This window comes from Macaca nemestrina, chromosome 11 (genome assembly GCF_043159975.1).
Source record: "Macaca nemestrina isolate mMacNem1 chromosome 11, mMacNem.hap1, whole genome shotgun sequence".
Lineage (NCBI taxonomy): Eukaryota > Metazoa > Chordata > Mammalia > Primates > Cercopithecidae > Macaca > Macaca nemestrina.
Window position 1 is genome coordinate 16,587,996 of NC_092135.1, and position 16,250 is coordinate 16,604,245.

Genomic DNA, 16,250 nt, shown 5'->3' on the forward strand with positions numbered 1-16,250 from the left:
AGGCTTCTCTAGTAGGCAGGGAAGCCATCCATGTGTTGGTAGATTGTTCATTGCCTAAAGGTATCTGGACATGGAGACGGGTAAGAACAAAACTCCATCTGTTTCCTGCTCTGCTATTCTTGTGTCCTGGCACAAAATTATGTCTTTCTGTGCAGGTAAGAGGTAACCCACCCTGAGACTGTGTTAATATGAGTTTGTATAAACTGAGAAGGTCTGAGACTGCTATCTATATAAAGGACTGTTTGCGAAGTTGGTCCTTGGCTAGGGTCTGGAAAGTGGGATTTGGAGAGAGTTCCCACCATTCCCTGGTAAGAATGGCCCCTCACGCTTTGCCTGTTTATGCAAACCACACAGTCTTTGCTGAGCACTTGTGTTCCTTCAGCATGTCTGGAATTTGGTACATGGAGAGATTGCCTAAGTGACCAGCCCCTTATAGAAACTCTAGGCACTGAGACTCCAATGAGCCTCCCTGGATGGCATTTATGTGTTGTCACGACTCCTTGCTGAAGGAATTAAGTACATCCTGTGTGATTCCGCTGGAGGATGACTCTAAGAAGCTTACACCCAATTTCCTCCAAACTTTGTGCCGTGCACCTTTCCCTTTGTGAATTCTGCTTTGTATATTTTTGCTGTAACAAATCGTAGCTGTACAGATGACTATAGGATGCGTCCTATGAGTCTTTCTAGCAAATCATCAAATCTGGTGGGTGATCTTGGGGACCCACAACAGTCTTTCTTTTTTACACTCACAGGGCATTTGCCCACAAACCCGCCTTCCATGGGGCCATGTCTAGCTACAGGTGCTGTTTTTACACAAAGCCATCATCAGTACCTTCTGGGGCTTTGCCAGGAAAAGAGGAGGATGTAGAAAAGCACCCAAGTTTACCACTCCATCCCCCACATACTTTACTGGATAAAGAAAATCATTAGTCATTTTCCCTTTCCTTATTGGAGCCAGGATGAAAACTTCCCAGGTCAATATTAACTCTGCAGAGTTAAAAAGGAATGGCGGGAGGACAGGACCACCAACATTTGCAAATGCCCTCCTATGTCCTAGGTACTATGTTTGGACTTTATCCGAATGCATCCTCAGAATAGGAGAGCAAAAGTAATCCGATGTTATGGTTTAAGAACCTAAAACGCAGAGAAGTAAAGTAATTTTCGCATGATCACATAGTAGATGGTAAATCATGAGTTGAAATACTGCCTATCTGATGTCAAATTTCATTTGTTTTAATTATATCATATCGTTCTCACTTCCAAGTTTTCAGCCTCCATTTTTTTCATAGGAAAATTGAACCTATTTATCTCATGGTGTTGTTATTAAAATGAGATATGCATGTTAAGTATGTAATATAGAGTCTGGCATGTAGTAAATTGAAACAAATGGAAATCATTTTTATTATTACAATGACTATGATTATACTTACAATAGGGACTTTTCTGGCTCAGACCCTTTGTGCCTGCTTAGTCCAGGGCCGCAGGAACTGCGGATGGCAAGACAGACAATGAGGACTGTCTAGCTTGTACTCTTCTGACATTTTTTCCGCCATGGTTACAATATAGCACACTAATAATTATGTATCCCATTAAATATGCATCAGATTACTGTTGAAAGTTCTACTTGAATCAACTCCAAACTCAAATGTATGCACTGTTCAATATCTCATATTGTTTCTGAAGTACCCCACAAGTCTGCTTCAAACATAAAAGCAAACAACAATAATAAAAACCACCACAGTTGTTGTTTGGAGTAGGCAGGTTTGTGTTCCCCAGGCACAGAGGGACTTATGACATAACTTTATAAATTACCCTCACATACACTACTCTCTATTCATGAAATTGAACAATACACTTTCGCTTATGTGTATAAAAGTGAAAGTTGCACTTGCCTTCTGGTGTTAACAGTTCAAAGCATATCCTGAGTACTGATTTTGTTCAGATCAGCCTACTGAACACTTGTAGTGACACAAAGATTAATTCACAGACATAGCTTGAGAGCCCACTTCATACTAAATAGGACTTAGCACAGAATCTCTCTGGCACAGACTCAGACTATATAAATATGAGCTGGGATGATGATGATAATAATAGTGATAGTGGTGATTGTGTCCGAATATTTAATTCATATTCCAATATTGGAAAGAGCTTACTTTTGAAGGTTATATACTGTATTTTATAATGTAACAAACCCTACACACTAATTCACACATATACACACACATTAATAAGTATTACATACAGGAATAGAATCGAGCCCTCTGTACCTCTAACTTCCCAGAAAACACTTTATATCCTTTTATTTCATGAATTTACATTAGGTGCACTGAACCTGTACCATCATTTTTTCTTTTGGAAAATTCAACTTTCATGGCTCTACGTGTATTAACTGCCACCAAAAATACCATGTGTGTTTTCCTATGAAAATATACTTAATATTTTATATGATTACTTTTAAGCCCCTTATTAATAAATTCAAACCAAATAACACAAGAAACTATCCTTAAAAATAAGTATAGCCCATTCTGTTTCCATGGGTATGTATTATTGCTATTGATTTTCTAGTCATCTACTTTTAAAGCTGGTTTGAAAATGATTTTTAAGTGTGCAATCTCATTTATTAAAGCCTTGAAAGTTGATTGCCTTAATTTTCCCCCAATCAACAAGATAACCCTTAATTTTAAGGTCTGCATTAGTGGCACTCCCAACTATGAAGTAATGACACCATTTATTTACATTAGAATCAACACGAGTTCAGAACTTAATGCCCTCATCAATTTTCCAAATAAAACTGCAGCTGTAGTGTGGAACAGGTGAAATGAGGTCTGTATTTCTCAGATGTAACATAGCCAAGAGCTTAACCCAAGCTTCACGAAGTTTAAAAGCAATAAAGCCAAAGTTATTTCAGCCCTGCAGCATACTTATTTAAAGAGATGAATGTTATTGGCTGTCTTTCAGTGTACTGCTTATACTATCATTAAAACTTGAGATGGAATCCCAGAGTGTTGTATGTGTGAAATACCATATACTTATAAGACCTCCCTCCCCAATCCCTTTAAAACAGAAGAATAAACACAACTGTAAAGCCACATCCAAGAGTCTACTATCTCTATATAACTCTATGTCCATTCTCATTCCTTATGGAAAAAACATGAGATTGAGAGATTATGGAATGAGAAATAGATGTAAGAAATAGATATATGTGAGAGGATCTTTGGTCTAGAACCAGAAAGCAAAGGTGGTTCATTAGAGGACTTGGTGGCACCTACACAGTTGTAAAATTAACAGCATAAAAGAATACACTAACCAGTCTCTAAACTCAATGAAGATAAGAACCATGGATGTGCCCACCTATTACAACGTCATTAGAGTGCCAAGCATGTATCAGGTATCTAGTAAATACTGAATAAGATGTTATACAAAATCAGCTTGCTCTCTTTGTGGCGATTCAATAGTCTGAAAAAGTTTCTAACAGGCTTTATATAGGAAATGTGAGTTGTTTGTGACAGCACAGCCTTCTAAGTTAAGTTGAGAGAGAAATAGAAAATCATCTCATCTTCTTTGTGTATGTGTCTATCCTTGGCATCAACTTTTTTAAAGTGTTCCTGTTTCTTCTTCCTCTCTTTCTTTACTTCTAAACACAGATTCAACAAATTCTGTCAAAATAGGTTTTCCTCCATGCAGCACTACTCTTTTAACCTAGCACTCTCAGTTTAAGTAAAACAGAGTTCAAATCCAAATATTCAGGCATCATTGCTTTTCATGAACATGTGTAATCGTATTTTTCTATTCCAATGCATAGTAGCTGAGGTTTCTATTCTACACCAACTTAGGCTACAAATATTATTACTGGGACATTAAACATTAAATTGGAATAAATTAATGTTGCCAAGGCATATCAAAATTGCTTGTAGTTGCGTCAAGTCAAATAATGGCAATATTTATATCATGGTTCCAATGATAATAAAGTCCCTTGGTTTCTTTCATAACCAAGAGACAAAAATTGGAAACAAGCCCAGAGAAATCACATATATTTGAATTAATAGAGAAGGACTTTAAACCAGCTGTTATAAATATGTTCAATGATTTTGGAAAGGATAGATATTATAATGAGTGAACGAATAGATATTCTCATCAAATGAATGGAATTCATATAAATGAACCAAATGGAAAATCTGGAATTAAAAAGTATAATATCTGAAATATAAAGTTATCTTCTGGGCTTAACAGAAAATGGGAAATTACAGAAGAAACAATCAGTAAGCTTCAATACACAGAAATAAAAATTATAAAATTTGTACAGAGAGGGAAAAAAGTTTTTAAAAATTAACAGAACCTAAGTGACCCCTGGGTCACTTCGTGGTTTAACATCTGTGTAATTGGAATCTCAGAAGGAAGAGAAAGAGATTGGCAGAGAAATAAATATTCAAAGACATGGTGGCTTAAAACTCTCCAAATCTGATCTGGAAAAAAAAATTGATCCCTAGGGGAAGCTCAATGAAGCCCAAGCAGAATACACATTAAAAAAATAGACCCCAGATACGTAACAGTCATATTTCTAAAAACAAAAGACAAATTTTAAAAACATATTTGAAGTAATTCAATGGAGAAAGAAAAATACTTCAAATATTACACAGAAACATGTTAATATTAATATAGAAAAAAGAATGAATTACACTGAATTCTAGCCACACACAATAATTAAATCTATGTGAATACCAGATCTAAACATAAAAGTTAACTATAAAGTTTATTGGGAAAACAAAATAAAACAATAAGGAACTATCTACATGGCTTGGGCATGTAATGATTTCTTATACAGTGAAACTTATCCAAGATATATGTTCACAGAAATTTTATTCAAAATAGCCTAAAACTAGAAACAAAAATGTCCATAAACAAGTGGATAGATTTTATAATGAACAAAAAACTGTGGTATATTTAATATATTTAAACCCAGCAATGAAAAATAGGACAAACTATCAGTGCCCCAAACCACAGGGATAAATTTTTTTTAAAAGTAGTATATTCAAACAAGCCAGAGACAAATAATTATGTACCACATCATTCCAAAAAATCTAGAGTAGAAAAAACTAATCTATGGTTATAGAAATAAATAGTAGTTGCCCCCGGAGGTGGTGGTAGAATGAGTGACTGCAAAGGAAAATTAAGGCACTTTGTAAAGTAATAGAGAATATAGCCTCAAAGGGTTGTGAATTAAATGTGTGTAAATTTTGTCCAAACCCACAGAAATTTAAAATATCTGCACATTTCATTGCATGCATATTTTTTAAAAGGGAAAAAAATCACAAATCTACTTCATTCTCTTCTTTAGATTATCTTTTTGACTTCCCCATTTCTCTTGGTAACAGTTTTATTCTCAGTCAAGACAAAACTCTCAAGTTATATTTATACCTGTAACTTCTTCCTCCAACATGTGACAATTTTCCAGATTCAAATAATATTGTAATTTCCACCATTATTGAATACTTAGTTCAAGCAAAGGCAGAGTTCATTTCATCCAATAACTGACTTATGATCTCATTTATTCTACATAATGACCCATTGGCTTCCATTCTCTTATCCACTGGGAGGAAACTAAGACTTCGAGAAGTCAGGCCACACATAAAATTAATTAAGAAGCAGGATTTGAATGTCTACCTGCCCCCCCAATTATACCAACAGTGTTTATTAAAAAATCTCCCTCATGAGTCTCCCACTTTGCAGCACTACCTTCTACCAAATTCTCCCAGATTCTGCCCCCAATGAAACTAACAAACAAAGAATCTAATAACCAGCTACGACCGTCAATGATCTCCATGTTATTATAACTAATATTTACGGTCCAGTTCACATCTTATCTGACCTCTTGTTTTCATTTAGCACTATTGGTGCCTTCTGATCTAGAGCTTATTCTTTCTACCTGCCACTGCCAAGTATTTCCCTGGTTTCCCTCCTTCCTCTCAGGCACTCCTCCTCAAGTTCACTTGAGTACCAACACAAGCTTATTCAATTATTACGTGTTGGCATTCCTTGAAATTCGGTTACAGACACTGTGCTCCTTCTACTTCCTGCTCTCTCTGCCTACATGATCTTAGACACACTCCAGACAACGAGCAAAAGAGTTATCAGCGGTTTGCACTCTGTCTTCTCCCTCTCTCCATCTTCTTTCCCATCCTAAAAAACTATTCATTCACTTTCTTAAGGCACAGTTTGATCATTACACTTCTCAAAAATCTCCACCTCCCTGCCACCACTGCCAGCCAAATGAAATTCAGTCTCCTTCTCTTGATACTAAACAAAGGTTCTCCAAAATGTAGAACAAGTTAGCCACTTTAGCTCTATATCATATTGCCCCTTTTTATCATATCTTCTATGATGCAATCACACAGGGTTATGTGCTTTCCTGCCACCCTTTTCATATTATGTGGTTGCTTGTGCTGTTTCTTCCAACTAGGAAACGTGGCCTCTGTTCCCAATTTTTAATAATTCCAGTTTTATTTACCTTTGGAAGAGCAGAGCAACAGGACATACCTCCCTTAAAACTTCTCCTAATCCCCAAAGGCAAAAGTACCCTTTTCCTTCTACAAATTCCCAGAATATTGTACTGCATACAAAAGTACTGATGTGGCCACAAATGATGGTGGGAGTTGAAATGGAAAGGAGGATCAAGGATCAAGTTTCAAAGTTTTCTGTGACTACTGGTAGCAACTAGGATATAGACAGGTGACAAAGACATTGAGTGGAAAAGTAGAATAACATAAGTGCCATGAATTTCAAAAGGAGGCAGACATCTGGTATCTTTGAGACTACAAACACTTTTCTCTACCTTGAAAGGGCAGGAGAATTGACATTGTAGCCGGAAGGAGTCAAGGAAAGTGGGATTCATGGAGGACAGCCAAATTTCCATCACCTAAGTGATTGAAAGGTTGAACAAAATGTTATCTAGACAGATAGAAGATCTTCACCCTTTTAAAATACAGCCACAGCCTTCATTCCTAATGTCTGATATCCACTGAGATAAAAAGAGATCTACTGAATATGTTATTGCCAGTAAAACACAAAGTGAAACAAAAACCACTATTTTTTTTCTTGATAGACAATTTGATGTCCTATAATTACTCTGAGCATGACTTGTTCTGATTATTTCTCTGCTCAAAATTCCTTGAATGGGTCTTTGTGACTTACATGGAAAAATCCAAACTTGTAAGACTGAGTTATGTTTATTGTCTGTTCCCAGTCACTTTCTATCCTTATTCCCACCATTCCCCTATATATCTGTTATGGCCCAACAGTACCAAATTACTCTTCTTGGTTTTTTGTCTACATTATTTCACCAGTAGGTGACACTGCACATGGCTCTCTCTTTTGCTGGAATGCCATTGTCTTTACTCTTTTCTGTCTGGCCATCAGTGAGCATCCTGAAGCACCATAACATACTAAATCTTTCCCTGATCTGAGCCACCTTTAGTTAAGTGTTAAACACTTATTATACCTGTACTGCCCTGTAGGACATTCATCTGTTCATCTTTCTGACTTGCCTACTAGAATCTAAGCTCCTTAATGAGGCTCCACTTATTCATCCTGTGACCGCTGTAACCAGGACAATGGCTACATATAATAAGTGCTCAATAAGTATTTGCAGAATTTCATTGAAATAATATATTTCATTGAAATAATATGGCTTTCAGGTGCAAGAGAAGGATAATGTGACAACAGGAGAGTGGCGTGAAAAGGCCCAGATTGGTAGTTTGGCTATTTGTAGCAAATCACGACTTACTGATTTTGTAACTTTGGGAAAGTTACTTTACTTCTTTCAGCCTCAGTTTTATCATTAGGAAAAAAAATAAGGAATAACAACACTATGCAGGATAACTGGAAAGAGATGTGATGATTTCTATAAATGCATAGCACAGTTCCTAACATACAGTACTCAATGAGCAATGGCCATTATTTGTAGGACTACAAAATGAACACAGAAAAATAGAAAAATATAATTTTAAATGATACATTATCTACTTATGGGTAAAGAAATCTATGGGTTTATCTTATCACTGAACTTCCAAGGTACATGCATGTATGTTACTTCCGGTTGTTACAGATTTAGTGGCTTTGCAATCCCCTAGAAATCTAGAATAAAGGAAACCTGGCTTTTTGCTTTTCAAAGACCCTCAGAATTTCCATTTCCTTTAGACACCAGAGGGTGAAGATGGCTGCAGTGTCACCATGAATATGCATAGGGATGAGAGGTCTTGCTATGGAACAGCTTGTAGGAGAGACGAGAGACAAATATGTAACACATATAAAAATAAATAATTCATGTAAATGGACCCAATGAGCAGCAGCAATTCCGCCACAATTTTCAATAAATAGCTCAGGGAGAAAGCAAGAGCTAAAAAAAAGTTGCATATTTTCAAATTGAATTTGATTCACAAGTAATTTTTAAATGTGCGCTCCAAAAATTCAGGTGAAATTAGTCAACTCGGGAATTTTTTTCTGAAGGGCTGGTAGTGGAGCGCCTCTTAGCTTTCTGAAAAGACATCGGAACACCGAGGAGCTTCATCCTCGAATGACATCTCTGAATTGATTTCCTACTAACAGCATCCATTGGCAAACCACTGTGGGCCTACAAATCACCGACGACATCTCCTCTTATCAGAATCTGGCTGAAAGTAAAGATAATGATCCAGGATTGTGTTGAGGACATTCAGGTCATCCATTGCTCCAGGTGTCTGCAGTAGTATACTTGGTTCTTTCTGGATCACTGAAAAGCTGTTTGTTTAGGCCACAATGGTCTCTGCTCTCTACAGAACTGCTTTCACTGAAATTCATTTGGGAGGCATGCCCCACTGTCCAGGAACCGTGTCATCTGTGACTATTTGAAAGGTCACTGTATGAATGTCTTACACGTTCTCATCCTCCACTCAGACTATATGGGTTGGCCTTTTACCATGTGTGGTGACAAAAATATTACAAAACATGAAAACCACATGTCATTAAAATAAGGAAAATTGATCAGATAGAATACAATAACAGCGAGACTACTTTTCTTGATGTGCGGAAAGTGTCTTGTTGGCCTTATAGGCATGGACCTTCCCAAGTCCTTCTTTTCTACAATTTCTGGGCCGCTGCATATTCCAGAGACAACCAGCCTCACAAAGTTTAATTGATGATGGGTCTTTGGTCAGTTTTTTGCTGACTGGAAACAGATTTCAAATTGAAGTGGGGCTGTGGGTAGGGGATGTACTCCTCAGAAAGCCCCTGATGCATCATGTTTTTGTTTGTATTAATTTCTGCAATTTCAAATAGGCTCCCTTCTTTCTCAAAATGTGGTCTGTGCATATGTTGTCTGCTGCTTATCTGACCACCAGCAAGAGTAAAGAGTATGGTGAATTCAACCGGAGACTGGACTTTAGGTAGAGTGTAAACTAAAATTTGATACGTGTCAGGGAAAAACAAGTAACGTTTAGAATCCTTCTTTTCCTCTATGACCAGATATATTAATTACAAAAGCCCAGAGAGGCCAACATTTTTTTTTACAAGAAAGCATAGAACAAACACCAAGAGAGAATAATCTGGAAGGAGAGAACAAGCAGGAAGATCCAGGGGGGGCTGGGGGAAACAGAGAGAGACAGACAGACAGACAGACTGATGGAAGGAAAATGAGAGAAAGAGAAGCACCACAGAGTCTGGAAAGATAAGTAGAGTCAGAAAGCAAATGGAGAAAGAACCCCAGGTTAAGTCAGCAGGCGGTTAGGAAAATGGAAGATAGCAACAATGAATTTATAGAAAATTCAGCTGAGTTATCTCTCAATATAATTCACTTCCCTGTATCTCCACCAAAGGCTTTCAATAAAGACTGTCCCTCAATCCTTTTTCAGTGAGATTTGTATCCCCTGCCTCCATTGACCTCTCCCCAAGAGGATATATATATATAGTACATATATATGTAAATGGGAGTTTATTAAGTATTAACTTACATGATCACAAGGTCCCATAATAGGCTGTCTGCAAGCTTAAGGAGCAACAAGAGCCAGTTTGAGTCTCAAAACTGAAAAACTTGGAGTCCGATGTTCTAGGGCAGGAATTCTCTAACGTGGGAGAAAGATGTAAGCTGGGAGGCTAGAACAGTCTCTCCTTTTCACATTTTCCTGCCTGCTTTATATTCCTTGGCAGCTGATTAGATGGTGCCCACCCAGTTAAGGGTAGGTCTGCCTTTCCCAGCCCACTGACTCAAATATTAATCTTCTTTGACAATGCTCCCATAGACACACCCAGGATCAATACTTTGTATCCTTCAATCCAATCAGGTTGACAGTATTAACCATCACAGTAGCTCAGCAGGCCTGACTCATTGAGCACTCACTTTCTGCTTTTTCACAACTCCAGTGAGGAAGATGACAACCACAGCAAAGAGCAGTGAGGCAAAGGCATTTTGGGTGTCCTAGGCTGATTCTTGTTGCAAGTGGGCATGCTGTAAAGGAAGGAAGGAAGGGAGCTTGGAGAGGAGACTAAATGCATCCCCACTGCTTTCTTTACTTCTCCCTGCCAATCCTCCACACAAAGCAAGGCGTTCTCTGGCTCTGGTGCTGGAAAGCTAGACTTCTTTGTTTTCTAGGCTATAGCAAAAGACAATGGATGTGAACCCCACATGTATCACGGCATCACATTGTGTCCCCATAAATAGATACGATTATTATTTGTCAATTAAAAATTAAATTTAATTTAAAAAATATTTTTAAAAGACTGTGATGAACATTGGAAAGTAGAGACAGAATGGCATTTGGAGGGAGATTTGCTAGGATTTAGAAGTTCTAAAGCGAGGAAATCACCTTCAGAGACACACATTAGTGCATTTACCTCAAGGGACCCTATGGCAGTTCTCAGGTCTACATCTTATTTCACAGTTCCTCATGGAGCCTCCTGTGCAAAGCTGCTCTTAGCACTCAGTCAATAAAAGCAGTGGAGCTGGTCAGAGCTCCTTCCCTTTTACTTCCAAGCCCAGTCTATTGATTGTGTGGCTCTACTGTTCCATTGGTAGAGTTCCTTACAATTTCTATATTACTGTTCTAATTTTCTTCTCATGCTGCAGACTTCTTCTTACGATTCATTTTTTTCTTGTTCCTAAGCTTTCATCCTTTTATTGTCCTTTTAAACTTATTTGATTTTGTGGTAGGCTGCCTCCAGTGGTTTGGGAAATGAAGTTGGGGTGAATAAATGTTTAACTGTTGATAAAATTTTCATTACTAAAAGAAACATGAGAGAAAAAGCATTTTTTGTTGTTGTTGTTTTGTATCATCTGGAAGAGACTAAGATCTAATATAGGGTATAGAACACAAATGAAATTCTAAATAAACCAATCACAAGAAGACCAACAACACGTTATAGTTTACAGAAAGAGGCAGTATTATATACCAGTTATGAACACGAGCTCTAGAGACTGGTGCACCTTCAAGACACATAAACATTTAAGGTATATGGTAAAAGTGCTCACCACAAAAGTAGAGGAGAGTATATATTTTAATGAACCTTCAATTGTTGTTTTAATTTCAACATATTTGATTATTTTTCATCATGACCATGTTTTCAAGTGTTTTGAGGGATTTTTTTTCCAGGGGGAGGAGTTACTTGTTTTGTTTTGTTGCTATTTTCCTCTCTTTTGGTGAGAGCTTTTTTATATAGTTTATTTCAATTCTGGTCATAATGTCTGCATCGTTCCTCAGCTCTGCAAGCATATTCCTCATGAAATCCCAAAACTCAGAAACATAGCTGTATTAACACTAAAGCCTTGATTCAGTCGTTTTCAAATTAAAATCTCAATGCTGATTTTTTTGGCTTTCATTCCGTCACCTAAATATCAAAGTTGTCTAGAAATGCTGACCTCCCTCGAATAAATTCTCGTGACCACGCAATTTTCCCAAGCGCCGTATCTCTTTATAAAAACAGAAGCAGAAAGTTTACAGTCAAACACGAAGTAGCAGGTGTCTGGGTTACAGGCAGGGAAACAGTCGCCTCAAATCATAATCTGGAAAGTTTCCCAGAAACTTTCTGCTGCTTACATTCTTCTCTGTCCTCAGAAGTCACAAGTCCTCCATCTCTAATTTCAACCTTGTAGAAAGAAACCAGAGTTGTCACTCTTTGGAAAGAAACCCCATTTCCTTATAAAAGCTCAGCATATGTTTCAGCTACAAACAGCCTAAATTAAAATAAACTAAATTTTCCATCGACCCTCTAAGTTTCTCAACACTATCTGCGTGCGTCACTATTGTCATTGAGGCTAGTATGTTTCAAGCCTCTGGTATCACTTTTCCTAATAACATCAAATATTATTTTATTTTTCTTCCTAAATTTGTAGGTGTAATGATGCTTTGGTTAACAACTTCACTTTCGATGTAGCTGTATAAAGTCAACATAGAATAGGAAGAGGTTGGCCAAGTGAGGTGGCTCACTCCTGTAGCACTTTGAGAGGCCGACGTGGGCGGATCATGAGGTCAGGAGTTCGAGATCAGCCTGACCAACATGGTGAAACCCTGTCTCTACTAAAAATACAAAAATTAACCAGGCATGGTGGCACACACCTGTAATCCCAGGTACTCAGGAGGCTGAGGCAGGAGGATCACTTGAACTAGGGAGGCAGAGGTTGCAGTGAGCCAAGATCGCACCACTGCACTCCAGCCTGGGTGACACAGCGAGACTCCATATCAAAAAAAAAAAAAAAAAAAAGAATAGAAAGAGGTTGGATACATTCTGAGCCTCCTCAGTCTGGGTGGCCGGGTGGAAAAATCTCTCATTTATTTGGGATTTGACCTTTGCTAATGGGAGGATAAAATTAGAAAAAGACAGTAAAGGGAAAGGACAAGGATGCTGACCAAAGACAAAAAAGAGGACCAACATCAGCGTTGATGGGCCAGTCTGGTCTTCCTACCTGTGACTTTGTTTACTACTCTCTGTGCTCCATACTACTGCTAGAGCTATTGCTTCAAAATGCAAATGCATCATCTTGCTTTTAAAGCTTTTGACAGGCTGTCAGTCTCAAACAAGACGAAAGTCTCACACCTCAGTGTGACCTAGGAGGTTCATTGTCAGTCTGGCCTCTGCAGACCTTACCCCATTCAAATGCTAAGAGATGAGGGAAGGTTTTAAGTGGGCTGAGATACCTCCTGCCACTGACCATTCTCCCTGCTCTGCATGGGACATCCCCTCACTACACCTCCCAGTGTTGCCTGGCTGGCTCCTATTCAGGATTTATTTCCTGATTTTCTCCAAATACAGACAACTATTTTTTCTTCATGCTTCATTCCATCTTCATCACCAATCACATATCCAGTGTTGTGCTAGAGATGACCCTTATAGTCTCACAAGAGCCAATCCTTACATTTTAATGAATTTCAAAAGTTAGTTGTTAAATACAGCCATTATTTAAAAGTAAACTCTATGAAATTAGTTAAATAAATTGTGTTAAATATAAATTTAATAAATGCTCAAAACTCATTACTCCCTAATTAGCTTATTACATTTTACTATTATGTATGTCTTTGAAGTTATTTGTTTCTGTTTTATTTGTGTGTTGGGAATACTAAAATAATGAGGTACTGTACTGTGCCTCTCTTTCCAACTCCATATTCAGTATCATTCCATTGGCAGCTTACAATTGTTCACGATGGGAGTTTTATACCATTGAAACTGACAAACATTACACAGCAGAACTTGATTACTGTTATATTGTTAGTCTAGACTTAAGAAAGTGATTGAGGAAATGTTAACACTTCACATGAAACTTAACATGTATTGTGCCTTCAGCTGTTACATTGTGAATAACACAAAAGAATCCAGAAAATACTTTGTGGTATTTAGAAATTATTACCCAATTCAGAAAAGAAATTGCTCATGTCATTGATGAATGAGTGAAGATCTGATTCATATTAATTGCTTCTCTTTCATGTTACTTGTTAGCATAATGTTAACGTAGACAAAAACATAAACTATTATTCATTTTTAGACTACACTCATTTCTCAATTGCAACTATCAGTTGGCTATAGATATAAGATTTCAGTAAAATTGATGAAGGCACACTTTGAGGAGCAATTCATTATGTAAAATTTACAATAAGGAGGATTATATTTTTATTTGTATTTGTAAACTGTGCTGCAATTCTTTATAATAATATTTATAATAAACATATGCACATATATATGCACATACATTTTTTTTTCTTAAAAAACTGGTTGATAACATTTACCAGGACACTACTACATGGTATGTGTCTTTCACAAGATATTGAAAGATTTTTTAAAAGAATTAGGGTCATATCTGAATCATCATTAGATCTCCAGCACCTATTTTATCCCCAGTAGATAGTTGATAAATGCTTGCTGACTTGAGTTAAAAGAAAGACTGTATTTCCAACTATTAATATTTATGCATGCAGGGCCTCTGCAACCACAAAGAGGTTGGAGTTTTTCTCATTTTGCCCAGGGTAACTAGACAACAATACACTAGTTTTGGGAAAAGAGAAAGAGAGAGTATCTGGTTAAGGAAATAATGTTCCAGAATATATACCTATTTCTCCTTTACTGATTTTTGAATGAAAAATTTGGTAACCATAAGACAATTACTCAATGTATTATCTTGGTATGCATAGTTAGTGCTAACTTACATATGAAATGGTTTTTAGAGTCTGTAGCAGACGCACTTATAACCATCCTCAAGCATGTTCTCTACGAACTCCTCGTATCCACAAATGTATATACTTGTATATGCTTAACATGAGCACTTTCTTATGGAAAAGGAGCTGAAAACACACGCGTTCCAAAAAACATAATCAATGATACACATAAAGTTGTAAAATATTCCCTATACTAGCAGAATTCACATTATATCTATGCTTGTCCTCATTTGGTTTAGGATAGAAAAGAGAAACCACATGGTATTTTCAGCAGGAAGGGGGTTAACACGGAGCAGCAAGTACCTACAGCCTCACTGGGGCACAGGAGGAACATTCTATAGGCTGGACCTCCAGGAATTATTCCCAGAACTTTACAAAACTGACCTACTTGAGGGGCTTTTTCCTTTGCTTCAAGCCATCACATGGTTTTAGACTTAGATGGAATGCCTGGTTCAAGAAACTTTCCCTGACTTCAATACTCACAAAATGTAGGGGATGCTCACTAGTAAGGAGATACTATAAAATCTTGTATTTCCAGTTTTTATAAATAGTACTTCCCCCACCCCCACAAAAAAAAAAAAAAACTTTGCCTTACTACCAGACAGCATAATAGTATATCTAACTTACAGAATCTAATATCCAGATCCACAGTTTCCAGAGAGAATCAGATACATGAGTTTTAACTTTCCCACTTCTACAGAAGGCAACTGAAAGAGATGGGGTTGGATGCTGAGTGCCAATCAGCAAAAAACATCCGTAACTGTATCTATCATTTCTGTTCTCAGCCAGATGGTTATGGAGACCTTGACCATACCCTTCAGTTTGCACCATAGTGCAATCAACCACTGCACCAACTGTTTTTCTAAAGTGACGTTTGGCTGAAATAACTGGTAGCCCCTTTGTATAGAAAAAAAATAAAATATGATTATGATAATTGCAAATACTGTATTTTCAATTTTTTTAATTTTTTAAATGACATATTGTACATATTTCTGGTATACATCATGATGCTGTCATACATATAACATATAGTGATCAGATCAGATAATTGGCATACATCACCTCAAATATTGATCATTTATTTGTGTTGAGAATATTCAGTATCTCCTTTCTAGCTATTTGAAACTATATAATGTATTATTATTAACTACAGTCATCCTGCAGTGCTATAGGACTGAAGTCTGCTTTTATTTTCTTTTAACATTGCCATAAGCCTCTCCTCATGCCAATAAAATTTTTTCATGAACATTCGTAAATGTTGCCTAATAATGGCACTTTTGTGACTATTTGATAATTTACTTAACTACTTTTTTGCTAGTGATGTAGTTAAGTTATAATTTTCTACAAAACTAATGATGTCATGAGGTACTCCTTTGTATGTAAACTCCTGTCATTCTCTCCAATTATTTTCTGAGGATCTCAGCTTTCTCTTAAAAATGGGTCTTATTTACTGACTCACTGAATCTAGGACTTTTTTATTTGTTCTGTAAATGAGACAAAAGCAGATCCATATTGTTTTAGAAGCAATGAGGAAAAGTCAGCAGTATACTATTTTGTGCTAAAATAGCACAGCTTCTAAAACAC

At 37.0% G+C, this 16,250-nt stretch overlaps 1 protein-coding gene across 1 annotated transcript in view; it reads right to left on the bottom strand.

The window, feature by feature from the left end:
* The window catches only part of LOC105492523 (dipeptidyl peptidase like 10), a 1,403,881-nt gene that overhangs the window by 1,243,694 nt on the left and 143,937 nt on the right, over positions 1 to 16,250 (bottom strand). The gene's annotated exons all lie outside the window — the stretch shown is intronic.